This window comes from Palaemon carinicauda, chromosome 24, assembly GCF_036898095.1.
Source record: "Palaemon carinicauda isolate YSFRI2023 chromosome 24, ASM3689809v2, whole genome shotgun sequence".
Taxonomy (NCBI): Eukaryota; Metazoa; Arthropoda; class Malacostraca; order Decapoda; family Palaemonidae; genus Palaemon; species Palaemon carinicauda.
The window spans coordinates 89,227,425-89,242,424 of record NC_090748.1 but is presented as its reverse complement, the minus strand read 5'-3'; positions in this window follow the sequence as shown (position 1 = coordinate 89,242,424).

Sequence of the window (15,000 nt, the reverse complement as noted above, 5' to 3'; positions counted from 1 at the left end):
GTCGCAGTAAATCATGAATATTAAAAAAGACTAGCATATATATATATATATATATATATATATATATATATATATATATATAATCAACGCCAAATACACCCGTTTCTAGTCCACGGAAGGACAAAGGCCTCACACATGTCCTTAATTATATATATATATATATATATATATATATATATATATATATATATATATATATATATATGTATATGTATATATATATATATATAAATATATAAATTATATATATACATACATATATATATACATATATATATCCATAAATACATATATACAGTATATATATATATATATATATATATATATATATATATATATATATACATACATATATATATATATATATATACATATATATACATACATATATATATGCATATATATATATATATATATATATATACACACATATATATATATATGTATATATATATATATATATATATATATATATATATATATTCATTTCCAGAAAAAAAGGTAAAAACGAGAAAGTCTTCTATTAATAAATCCAACACCCTAAGGCGACGTTGGCATAATGGTTTGCACGCATGCGCCGCTGGCCATCTGTCTCGTGCGCCCCTTGAAGATACCAGGTGTCAGGGATGCGGCCAGGAGGAGGAGGAGGAGGAGGATGAGGAGGAGGATGATGACGATGGGCAGTAGGGCACAGGTATAATGATGTTCACCGTAGCATCTGTACAATGATGGATGCAAGGGCGAGGAAGCATTGGTGGGTATTCCGGCACGTGTACAGTAAGAGGTGTAATCTCCCCTATATGATAAAGAGCAGGTGACTGGCCCTATATATAAATATATATATATACAGTATATATATATATATATATATATATATATATATATATATATATATATATATATATGTGCGTGTGTGTGTCTGTGTGTCTATATATATACATATATATACATATATATATACACATATATATATATATATATATATATATATATATATATATATATATATATATCCAGTCAGGCTGAGAGGTAATGCCAGACTTATAAATTTTATGTCTCTCCCTGTCTCTCAGGTAGGGAGGAGAGTAGTCATACCCTGGTAAGAAGGGGGTACCCCGAGGGGTACAACTCGGCGACCACAACTGCCGTGTAGTAGTTAGGAAAGGGGGAGGGGTTTGCGTGCATATTTTCTAAACATTTAGCCGTCATTTTATAAGTGTTACGTAAACTAGTTTCAAGGTTTAAGGTTTAAAGACAACTCATGAATGGCAGAGTCAAGGGACAGTGACATTGACCTAGCAAGCAAGACAATGCCCTAGAGACTGACCATATATACACATATAGTCAACGCCCAAGACCCCTCCCTTTCTACCCAAGCTAAGACCAGGGACGGCTAGGCAATGGCTGCTGATGACTCAGTCGGTAGACCTATAGGCTTCCCTAATCTTCCGGCAGTGCAGATATTAAAGGAATTAATGAGTTTGAGCGGGACTCGAATCCCCGTCAAGCGATCGCCAGGCAGGGACGTTACCAATTAGATCACCACAAAAATAATAGCCTTTAGGTGCAAGATACAGTAATGAGTATTCAGATACAAATGCAATGTTGAATATTAGAACATAGTAGAACACATAAATTGGTATTAAAAATTTTTCAAGAATGAGAGAAAAATAGTGATGGGATCTTAGGACGCAAATAAATTGACGCTAATTCTGACGCTAGGTCCTATTCATTAGGCATAATCGCCAGGAAAGTACGTTGAGAGAGAGAGAGAGAGAGAGAGAGAGAGAGAGAGAGAGAGAGAGAGAGAGAGAGAGAGACGCATTTAACAGGAAACTCACTATTACAAAGGCTGACCTGAAGAGTCCCTGGGGGCCACATGAATTATTCAGATCAGTTATTAACCTGGTGAAACGTCTTCATCATTACAGAAGTGAATAGAATTCAATTCTTTCCACTGAGAGAGAGAGAGAGAGAGAGAGAGAGAGAGAGAGAGAGAGAGAGAGAGAGAGAGAGAGAGAGAGTATTTCAAGGATTGAGCTTTTTCCATCATAAGGCTAGACATTACGCAATATTTTAGAAGTTTCATTCCAGCTGTGACCAAATTGTGGAATGATCTTCCTAATCAGGCAGTTGAATAAGTGGAATTTCGGAATTTCAAACTTACAGTTTATATATAACAACTCTATTTTAACGTTATTACGGATATATTTATTATGCATTGCTTTTCATATAGTTTATCTATTTCCTTTCCTTACTGGGCAATTTTTCTCTGTTGGAGTTTTTGGGCTTATAGCATCCAGCATTTCCAGCTATGGTTGTAACTTAGCTATTAATAGTGATAGTAAAAATAATATAGTAAAACTAATTATCAAGTTTAGAAAGTCTCGACATTTTTCCTCCTGCAAAGGGTAGGCAGTCAAAACAACTTGAGCAAGACTTAAAGGTAGGGGTTATTGAATCATTACGGCAATACCTTAATATAACTTAATAAGGGCACCGTGAGGTTACTCCATATGCGTTCTGAGCTTGCAATGAACATGCCAAGCTCTTGCATAACATGAGGTTGAACACACTATTTTTTGGTAATTTTTCTCCCTGCAATTTGCGCAATAAATCGAGTAAAGACGTACCACTTATGAGGTACGGAGAGTGAAGCATTGTTCGCGCCCTGTTCGTGTATTGCACACATGTAAATTATGGACTGTATACAAAATGTGCGGCCAAAATGGTACTTGTGCAGGCACAATGTCTCTACTTGTTTACGCATTGACACTCACCATCGGCAGTGTTCGCAATGAGCTCACACAGTGCTCAAAACTGGTTTATAAGTACAGGGCAAGAACATACATGCGTGCCAATATTTTAACATTTCAAAATGTTGTTACAGCCAACACCAATACCCTCCGCACGAATATTTTAATCATTGACAAGAAGCATGGCGTGGCATTACGTAAACGAAGCATTGCGTGGCACTGCGTATACGAGCCATTGCGTACACGTAGCATTACGTGGCATTACGTAAACGAAGAATTGCGTGACATTGCGTATACGAGGCATTGCGTACACGTGGCATTGCGTATACGAAGCATTGTGTGGCATTGTGTATATGAATCATTGCGTGGTATTACGTAAACGAAGCATTGCGTGGCACTGCGTATATAAGACATTGCGTACACATAGCATTGTATGGCATTACATAAACGAAGCACTACGTGGCATTGCATATACGAGGCATTGCGTACACGTAACATTGCGTGGCATTGCATATCCGAAGTATACAAAGCATTTGTGGCACTCCACATACGAGGTATTGCGTACAATTAGAATTTTGCGTGGCATTACGTAAACGAAGCATTTTGCATAAACGAGGCATTGCGTACACGTAGCGTTGCGTGGCATTGCGTATACGAAGCATTGTGTGGCATTGCGTATATGAAGCATTGCGTGGCATTCAATATATGAAGCATTGCAAGGCATTGCGTCGATGAAGCATTGTGTGGCATTGCATAAACGAAGCATTGCATGATATTGCGTATACGAAGCATTGCATGGCATTGCATATACGAAGCATTGCGTGGCATTGTGTATACGAAGCATTGCGTGGCATTGCATATACGAAGCATTGTATATACGAAGCATTGCGTGGCATTGTGTATACGAAGCATTGCGTGGCATTGCATATACGAAGCATTGCGTGGCATTGTGTATACGAAGCATTGCGTGGCATTGTGTATACGAAGCATTGCGTGACATTGCATAAACGAAGCATTGCGTGGCATTGCATATACGAAGCATTGCGTGGCATTGTGTATACGAAGCATTGCGGGGCATTCGGTATATGAAGCATTGCGAGGCATTGCGTAGATGAAGCATTGTGTGGCATTGCATAAACGAAGCATTGTGTGGCATTGAATATACGAAGCATTGCGTGGCATTGTGTAAACGAAGCATTGCGTGGCATTGTGTATACGAAGCATTGCGTGGTATTGCGTATACGAAAATCGTACGTGTCAGGGTGCCTTATATGTAGGAAAGGAAACGGGAAGGAGGAGAATTAGAAAACTAAAAAGTGGATGCAGATAGGGTCAAACGGACGTTTTTAAAAATATACAGTACTGTCTAAAAGCTCTTACGAAGACTTTCGCTTATACTCTAAAGACCATGTGTTTGAAAACTAATTTAAAATTTTAAAGGTCGCTAATGAATAGCAGAGTCAAGTGACAGTGATAATGCCTTAGCTAGCAGGATAATTTCCGAGAGACTTAATATATGGAAATATGATCAGCGCCCTCTCCACCCAAGGACCATGGAGGGCCAGGCTATGGCTGCTGATGACTCAGCAAGTAGACATATAGACTCCCTAAACCCCACATACTTAGCTCACAAGGATGGTGAGTTAAAAAAAAAAAAAAAAAAAACTATCCCTTAGCTCACAAGGATGGTGAGTTAAAAAAAAAGAAGAAGAATTCTGCTGGGACTCGAACCCCAGTCCGTCTGATCGTCAGGCAAGGACGTTTAAATCATTGACAAATCTTATTAACTCGACTCTTAAACGCAAAATAATCTTACTACTTAGTCTGGTTAATTTGAAATATATCAATGATATCACGGTGACAGATAATGCTAGCAAGTATTTCTTTAGCAAACGACCGAAGATTGCAAGATAAGACGAAAATAAATATCATCAAACGTCTTTTGATTATAGTTTTCTATTTCCTTATGTATGTTAAACGTAATAAGGCACAGTACCATAGAATGTGACGGATGGTTCTTGGCTCAACTCTGCAAAGTCAGTATTATATTTGATGCAATGCTATTTTCTGTGTATTATTCCAATCATATGTTACCAAATATTCATAAACTTCTTATTTCTTATTACCCGAGTAAAATAATTTTGTAATACTTGGTGCAAGTTTCAAGGTGTCAAAAGTGTTTTTACTCATCTTTTGATACACACACACACACACACAAAAAAAAAAAAAAAAAAAAAAAAAAATCCACGTAAATTCTGAGTCTGGTTTTGTCCCTCGTGTTACGTAACCTTTCTGAGTGGGTATACCTCAAGGTCTATATATATCTGGACCGTGGTATACCTTAGCGTAGCGAAAGGGTCTGCGTATCGCCATGATCAGGAAAGTTTTATCTTGAATACTCTACTGCTGAGGGCATTACCTTATGGGGAAAAGGGGTCCGAGCTGTCTAAGTCTGACGTCAAATTACAACGGGCTGGTTCACAACAACAGACCTAGGAACTTGCCAGTGTTCTAACACAGCCCCCCTAAAACTTGACTTTTCCAGTCATTTTACCATTTGAATAGGAAAAGGACAGTATGTGGTCTGAATTATAGTTGTTTATAACATGCCTTTACTGTATGTATTGTTTGCCATCAGAAATAGATACTAAAATTGTTTAGTTGAATATTCATTCAAGCGAAGATCTAAGCTAGAAAACTCTGATATCTTAATCAAATTAAGTTTACTGAGACGATAAAGAACAACGAAATAATTCAATACGCAATTACATTTAATAAGATTATAGCCTACAATATTCTAGATAGGAAAGCAATTCTTTAATCTCACTATTTTTTCAGTACATATTTTTCCCCAACTACAGTAACTGAAAAATGCTACTGGTTAAAAAAAAAATAATCATCATTTAAACCATTTAAAACACGTAAACACAAATTACAAAAATAAAGGAAAAATTTTCCTTTATAATTTCATTAAAGTTTTATTCATCATATCAGGAATTGAAAATACTTAAACACAAATTACAATTAATTTTCTTTATAATTTCACTAAAACTGCTGACATAGACTAAGAATGGTTCAAGTCTTTGTCAAGCAAACGTAATTACTAAAATATGTAAATTGCATGATATTTTTGAAAAAAAAACCAAAAAAATAAAGAAAAAAAAAACGAACGGTTTGATGAATATCTGATGCTTCCATATCAAGGCGCATGCGCGCATTATGTCTGACATTCAATTGGGAACGTAACTATGCAATTGCCGTGCCCTTAAAATGTAATGACCGGAAGTTGTACGGGGGGGGGACCACGCAAAATGCACACTGGGATAACAGCGCACACGTGAAGGTCGGAACGCCGCTGATGAAGTATTATTAATGTGCATATTTACCTCCGCCAACGAAGTTAGAAGGAGGTTATTTTTTTCGCCCCCGTGTGTGTGTGTGCGTGAGAACAGCTTCCAGGCTGTTGTTTTTTATTTCTTTTGCTTCTCTGTCTAAATTCTACAACAATACTTCTCCTTTATCATGTAGATTCCTTATATTTATACAAATAGTAGTGGACGCGACCCTTCAAAAATGATTGCTAAATATTAAGACAGATATGCACGCACACATATATTTAATCCTTCCCAACCAATTCCCTTATCCTAACTTTTCCCTCCATCTACCCGAGGGACTAGAAGACTGAGTAGTCAGACCTTTGGTAATACCGCTCAGCTTGACAGGAAAGAGATATATATAGCCAGACACTTGCTCTTTATTATACAAGGGAGAATATCAGAAAACTAATTATATAAATCATCCAGCTGACTCATATGCGGTAATCTTTTAAGCAAGTTAAACCTATTATAGCCATATTCCATAACGATAGTGAGCAAACAATTCAATTTATTTCCTTACTTACTTCTTACTTTCACTCCAAGGTAGGCTTTCAGCCAGTCAGTGGAATCAGTTGTCAATGTGTATCCATATATATATTTTTTTCTGTGTATTACACATATTGTTCAAGGTCTGAATTCCACGTTTCGACTACCCACGTTCCAGCGGCTCATTCATGAAGCCACACTTACTGCTCAACTGATAGGCCAGGGCTATTGTGTGAGCGAGCCGAGTAGCTAGGCTGTGACTGAGAGGCGAAGTGAATGCAACTAAACTTTATTAAACAATTATCGAGTTTATATACAGCGACTTGCGAGCAAGAGCCTCATATAAATTCAAACATAACAGAACATGAGCTAGCATGATAACACAGGTTGGTCTTTTAACAGTGCAGGAAAGAGCGAGGGATAAGATAAAAAAACAAAATTAAAACCGTTACAATGTACGAGCGTATATAAAACACGTGCGTTAGCCTACACTATAAATCGTCGCAAACAATAAGCCCCACCCCTCCTCCTTCACAACCAGGATTTTCAAGAAAGTGAGTTCTAGTAAATGGGCTCTTTCAAAATCTGGTTCTGCGTCATCTCTCCTATGGTGATTTTGGGCCTATTTGCCTCCATTTCATATTTATAATAAAATCATCATTTCAACGTAACTCTGTCAAAATACGCATAGCCATTATAATAAAAAAAAAAATTCTAGGCGGTTTGATTAAACCAAGGAAATCAACAACGATAGTCCTGAATAAATTCGATGCAACCTAAAACATATCAAAATCACTCATGGACCACTTGAAAGCAACGTTTTACTTATTCTGTCTTAATTATGATGATAATTAATGTCGTTCTTGCAATGCAGTTATTATTATTATCATTACTTGCTAATCTACAACCCTAGTTGGAAAAGCAGAATACCATAAGCCCGAGGGCTCCAACAGGGAAAATAGCCCAGTGAGGAAAGGAAACTAGGAAACTACAAGAGAAGTAATTGAAAATTAAAATTGAATATTTTAAGAACAGTAAAAACATCAGGATAAATCTTTAATTTATAAAGTAAAAAAACTTAAAAAAAAAACAAGAGAAAAATAAATAAGATAGAATAGCGTGCCCGAGTGTACCCTCACGCAAGAGAACTCTAATCCAAGACAGTGGAAGACCATGGTACAGAGGCTATGGCACTACCCAAGACTAGAGAACAATTGTCTGATTTTGGAGTGTCATTCTTCTAGAAGAGCTGCTTACCATAGCCAAAGAGTTTCTTCTACAATTACCAAGAGGAAAGTTGCTAATGAACATTAGTGGAGTAGTTAACCCCTTGAGCGAGGAAGAATTGTTCGGTATTCTGTGTAGCCAGTTGTATGAGAACAGAAAAGAATATGTAAAGACTAGGCCAAACTATTCGGTGTATGTGTAGGCAAAAGGAAAATGAACCATAACCAGAGAGAAGGATCCAATGTAGTACTGTCTGGCCAGTCAAAGGATCCAATAACTCTCTAGCCGTAGTATCTCAACGGGTAGCTGGTGCCCTGGCCAACCTTCTACCTTACCAATGATTAAGAGCCAAATAAAAAAACAAAAAAAGTTAACTAAGACAAGGCCAAACATACTCTCCAGTCCAGTAAATTGTAAAACACTCAATTTAAAAAGAAATTGAATATAATTGTGAGTGATGAAAATATGATAATGACTTACATTAAAAACTGAAAGAGAACTAGTTAGAACCATTTACTTTAATATCATGAACTACAGGTATGAGTACTGTATAAACAAAATCTATTTTCTGTTCAAAAGCTTCCTACGAAAATATATATTTGGGTAAAGCATTGCACAAAAGATGTGATTAAAGGAATTGGAAAAGGCATGCATTTGGTGAAAAAAAAGTCTATAATAGTGTGGAGGCCCTTTGCGTCAATAGGCATAGGAGGCGATAATAATGATGATATGTGGAAGAAAGATAAACGAAGGAAAAAAAAAATAACAACACAGGATTGTAAAACATCGCTCGAAAAAATAAGAGGTGCCGTTGTAAACCCTAGGCTCTACATCGGGAAAATAACCGTGAATACTATTTTCATTACTATTATCATCATAATAATTAAACAATGCGATATAGTCTTATGGAACATAATAACTATAAAATTTGCCATAAGATATAATGCTCATTAGCGACAAAATAAAACACCATGAAGAAAATACAAAATAAGAACTATAGTAAAAGCTTAAAAAGAAAAAAAAAAACAGAAAAAAAAAATTATTCGATTACATACGGTTGCTTGAAAAAGTAAAATCAACAATACGCCAAAACTGAAATACACAATTACGCATTATCATTATCAAATAAAAAAAGTATATAATTATACATAATTATCAAATACAGAAGAAGAATAAAGTACTTGTTAAAACCTATAAAATTATTGGCTTAATTACTGAACTAAACCGTTGCAAATTCTTCAACCAATAAAGGCTTGTACACTATGTAAATATCAGTAGGATATCAAGCGCATTTCTGATATACATAGTTTCTTTCACCTATTTTTCCGTATTAAAGGTATTTCAAATGAGAAGACCCTATCTATCCCATAAAAATTCTTAATCTAATCGCCTCTTTTTAACGAGGTTTAGTATAGATATTCTTGAATGCAAAGGTTTCATTCCTTATTTGGCACAGAAATTCGTTCATTACAAAACAACAAAAGTTACAACAACAACAACAACAACAATAATAATAACAAAAAAATAATAATAATAATGAAACTATGTATATATTTTGTCGAATTTACATACGTTCTGCATTGGATTGGGTTCTATAAGCCTAAATGCCACTTATGAATGGCAGAAGCAAGGGACAGTGACATTACCCGAGCAAGCAGGACCAGGAAGAGCCAGGTAATAGCTGCTGATGACTCAGCAGGTAGACCTATAAGCTCCGCCAACCCAACCCCATCCTTAGGACACAATGATGGTGAGGTTGCAGACCCTAAAGGAATTAACGAGTTGGAGCAGAACTCGAATCCCCTTCTGGCGTTCACCAAGCGGAGACGTTACCAATAAGGCCACAACAACAGCCGGTTTTGCTGTAAAAGCTGGAAAAAGTGTGAGACTTAGCCAATGTATATTTTCAGTGACTAAAACTATCTTAATACTAGTTAATTTACCCACCCTTCATTAATACACTTTAATGGCTGTGGTAGCCTATTTGAAACATCCCTATCTGACACCCTGTTGGACTGGATTTAGAGACTAGCTCAAGCTCGATAGCTTCTTATAGTGTCTACAACCTCACCATCTCTGTGAGCTACGGATGAAATGTTTTGGGGAGCCTATAGGCATCAGCAGCCATTGCCTGCCCCTCCTTGAATTTAGCTCAATGGAGAGAGGAATGGGAGCTGATCATATGTGTAAATGGTAAGTCTCTAAGGCAGTGTCCAATCGTGGCCACCGGACCCGTCCCTTGCCTCTGCCATTCACGACAGCAATTTAAACCTTACTCTTTTAAGGTTTCTGTTGGACACTCAAAATATGCCTGCCCTAAGATCACGCCATCAGCAATGACTTGACAATTTTGAATAGAGTCCAAAGCGATTTTATCCCAAAGACCTAAATGGAAAAGACAAATAGGCCTACCTACTGAGTCATTGCCTACCACTGCTTGGTCATCCCAGGTCCTCGCTTGGGTGGAGAAGGGACCTTGGGCACAGATTATATCTTAGGTCTCAAGGATACTAGGAAACACCGCAATTACCTGATGATTGCCTCTGACACTCATGAGCGACCTTTAAACCTCAGCTACCCTTGAATAAGTATGAGAAAAAGTTGAAAAACAGCCTAAATAACGTTCGCGGTTTTGAACACCAGCATGAAAGGAAGAACTCCCGTCAGTTTCATAATCGAAATAAAAGTTTGCATAGCCAAGGATATCCAAATACTGTAAAGGAATTGAAAAGTTTAGAGGACACTGGGGATAGTTTATATTCAATTCATGTAAATGTGAGTTTGTAAGTATGGTCTCTCTCTCTCTCTCTCTCTCTCTCTCTCCTCTCTCTCTCTCTCTCTCTCTCTCTCTCCTCTCTCTCTCTCTCTCTCTCTCTCTGTATATATATATATATATATATATATATATATATATATATATATATATATAAATACATGCATACACATACACACATATATATATAAATATATATATATATATATATATATATATATATATATATATATATATATATATATATATATATATTAGCGCAAGTGCTGAAAAACACGATAAAAGAACACAACAATAACAGTAATTACAACACTTACCAAAACCACAGTATTTACGCATGCAATCACACACATACGCACACTTGTACTGTAAAACAAAAAGCAACATTCCTCTTTCAACATATTGTCTTGTAACTCTTAATGTCACTCTATCAACATGAAAAAATCTGTCTGAATTATTTCTTGTTATAAAATATTAATATAAAAAAAAATATTTGTTATTATAGGTACCTTCCAAAGGTTCATCAAGAACTGCCATGAAGTGCATATAATTTGAGAGGTTCTTTCTGTAAATGTTTCTTAACTGTTAATGATACAGACTTACAGATAAACATTAAATCTTCTATATTGAGCATGAAGAACTAACACTTATGGGGACCCACAATGATAATGATGATGATGGTGGAAAAAAAAAAACTGCCATGAAGTGCATATAATTTGAGAGGTTCTTTCTGTAAATGTTTCTTAACTGTTAAAGATACAGACTTACAAACAATCATTAACTATTCTATATTGTGCATGAAGAACTAACACTAATGGGGACCCATGATGATAATGATGATGATGGTAAAAAAAAAAAAAAAAAAAAAAAAAAAAAAAAAAAAAAAAAAAAAAAAACACGCTACAATAAATCTTCGTGGTCAACAAAAGTCGAATCTTATTCCCCTAGACTTTTAAAACCTCCTGCTCAGGTGTTCTCCCCCTCTCGGAAGTCCCCTCCCACAACCCCCACCCTTTCATCCCCCCCAACTTAAAACTCCGCCTTTTTCTCTCCCCCTTTGCAAATGCCCCCTTCAATAACCCCTCCCTTTCGCATCCATTTTTAACCCAGCTATCCTAATTACCCCTGCCCCCTAACTCCTGTCTCTCTCTCTCTCTCTCTCTCTCTCTCTCTCTCTCTCTCTCTCTCTCTCTCTCTCTCTCTCTCTCTCTCTCTACCTTTACTTTAGGCTCACCACCTGTCCAACAGCTGGTGACCGTGCAAGCCAAGTGCGTAAGTTTTGTCTACTAAACTGCTGTTTTTCTTGCTTCTGTAACAGCTGCTGTTGTTTTCAACAGTTGCATCTTTGGGTCTCCCGAGCTGTGTGTGTGATGTAAAGATGCATTGATAGAGAATTGCTATTTCCTTCCGACTCTTAATTCCTTCTGGTAGTAACAACACCGACAAGATGAAAGCCAATTTCTATTTCATGGCCCGGGGTGTCTTGGGGGGGGGGCCCGCTGGACGCGTTCATCTGTCGATTTGCACGTTCGTTCACTTCCTCTCTCTCTCTCTCTCTCTCTCTCTCTCTCTCTCTCTCTCTCTCTCTCTCTCTCTCTCTCTCTCTCTCTCCTATGGGCATATACCACATCTAACTCCCTAACAATTACAGCCTATAGTGATTGAAAATTTTAATAAATCTTCCTCTATTTCATTTGATATTTTGCAAATATCCTCTTGACCAAAATACCTAACATACAAAGTTAGTAGAAATGTTTAATATTTTTCACCTTCTCTTTAATATCATCGCTTGATGTTATTTGAAAAAAAAAAAAAAAAAAAAAAAAAAAAAAAAAAAAAAAAAAACAACAACAACAACAACCTCATATTAGATCCATACTGAACTGAAATTCTATATAAAAAAAATTATAAACAATTATGATAAATACAATATCAACAAGTGAAAGAGTCATTCTAATATCCGTAGACTTTACACCACGATATTGGTAAGTGCTTATAAAAACTGGAGGATTTATCAATACGGTTCAAAATACTTTTTACTAAAAACCTATTTCTTAAGGATTTTGGTCAAAAATTGTGAAATAATAATCGATGCTAAGGATGCATTACGTAAATACATAATTAAATGGGACAAGCACATCAATCAAATAAAAAATATATATAAATATACAGGTATTTGTGATAATCAATTAACCAACATTCGTGATTTTCATTTATGCAAATAATACACAAAATATCTTTCAATATCGAATTCACTCTATCAACGGATTATAGACCCATGGGGAAATTCTTTTTATAATTTATAATAGGTGTTTTTGCCCAGACAAGAGTTCGAATCTTAACGCCGAGAACTGGTGGCTTATTTGATATGTGTAGATGTATATGTATACATATACATATATATATATATATATATATATATATATATATATATATATATATATGTATATATATACATACAGTATATATATATACATATATATATATATATATATATATATATATATACAAATATATACAAAAATAAATGTATATGGCATAACCTTAAGGAAATCAAATTAAAATAAAATTGCAAAAAAAAAATTAAGCTAACCAAGACATCAAAGAAAAAATACACGAAACACCAGGACACGAGAGAGAGAGAGAGAGAGAGAGAGAGAGAGAGAGAGAGAGAGAGAGAGAGAGAGAGAGAGACCAATAATTGTGACCATGAGATTACATGAGTTATTTAGAGGGAAGAAATGATCAACCAAGAAAAGATGAGACATGATTCCGCCAGTTTGACTGAAACTTACAGTGGCTAATTTCCTCTTGGTAAAAGTAGAAGAGACTCTTTAACTAGAGTAAGCAGCTTTTCTAGGAGGAAATCCCAAAATTAAACAATTGTTCTCTAGTCTCGGGTAGTGCCATAGCCTCTGTTCTCATGCTTGAGGGTACACCCAGGCACACTATCTTCCTTTTCTCCCCATTGTTTTTTTTTTTTTTTTTTTTTTTTTAGTTTTAATGGTTTATATAGGAAAGCATTATTTTAATGGTGTTACCGTTCTTAACATATTTTATATTAATTGTTTATAAATTCTCTTGTTTATTAATTTCCTTATTTCCTTTCCTGACTGGCCTATTTTTTCCTGTTGCAGTCCTTGGGCTTATAGCATATTGCTTTTCCAACTAGGGCTGTAGCTTAATCAATAATAATAATAATAATAATAATAATAATAATAATAATAATAATATACCCAGCTTCTGAATTTGACAATATTTTCCGATCAGGAAATTTCAGAAACTGAGTCTTCAGTTAAAAGTTTTTCTCAGCTAAATTCGAGATAAAATTAACGAGGATTCCCATGAGAAGGTAAAATCCGAAAAAAGGAATTTACTGAACTCGCGCTGTCATAGCCACTTCAAGCACCCAAAACTGCTGTATTTTTCTATGAAGGAAAATTCTTGATTCAAAATACTGTCTTGTTCATTCCAACTAACTTTTATATTGAAAAAAAATCTGTACATGAAAATTAAGAACAAAGCTCATATGATCAATTCAGAAAAACTAAATTAATATAAATATAAATAGTGGGTCTGCCCCTTTGAGTTCAATCACATTGGATAGTATGGTTATTCTGACCCAAATGAGGATGGATCTAATAAACTACTACTACGAATCATGTTATCATAGACAATGAGAATTATCTTATCCTTTTGGTCTTTGATCATTCAATAATCAAGAGAGATCACTGTATTTGAATTAAATTACTTTTTGTATTAATGTATAATAAAACTGGTTTATGTATTTGTTTAGGATATTAGACTAAAATCAAAATACCAACCAAACCTAACCTAGCCTAACCTATCCCAATCAGTTGATGGCGATAAAGCAAAAATACACACAACACACCAACTAGAAAAAACGTGTCGAAGACGTCAAGAAACCAGAAAATGAATATGAGTAAAACCCTGATAATGCATAACCCTTTACTCGGCAAGAGTGAAAAAAATAGTTATAGAAGAAAGCAAAAAGACTTTCATTAGTAAATCCTTACTGCATATAATTAACTAGTTATGGAATAATGTCAATTATCTGCCTAATGATTTGTGAATTATATTAATAATTGTTTTCCAATAGGCCATTTAAACTATGAGCCTACTAGTGTATGCGACCCGTCAACAATTACAGCTTAACATTTAGATAGATGTGCACGCACACATGCACAGATTCGACCCTTCCCACGACCTCGTCCCTAACTACAACACGATAGTTGTGGTTCAAGAGCGTACCCCGTCTCACCAAGGTATGACAAGTCCCTTCCGCCCTATCCGAGGAACGGGGAGACAACGAGTAGCAATTCGCTTGACAATGCCACTCAGCGTGACCGAAATGATAATA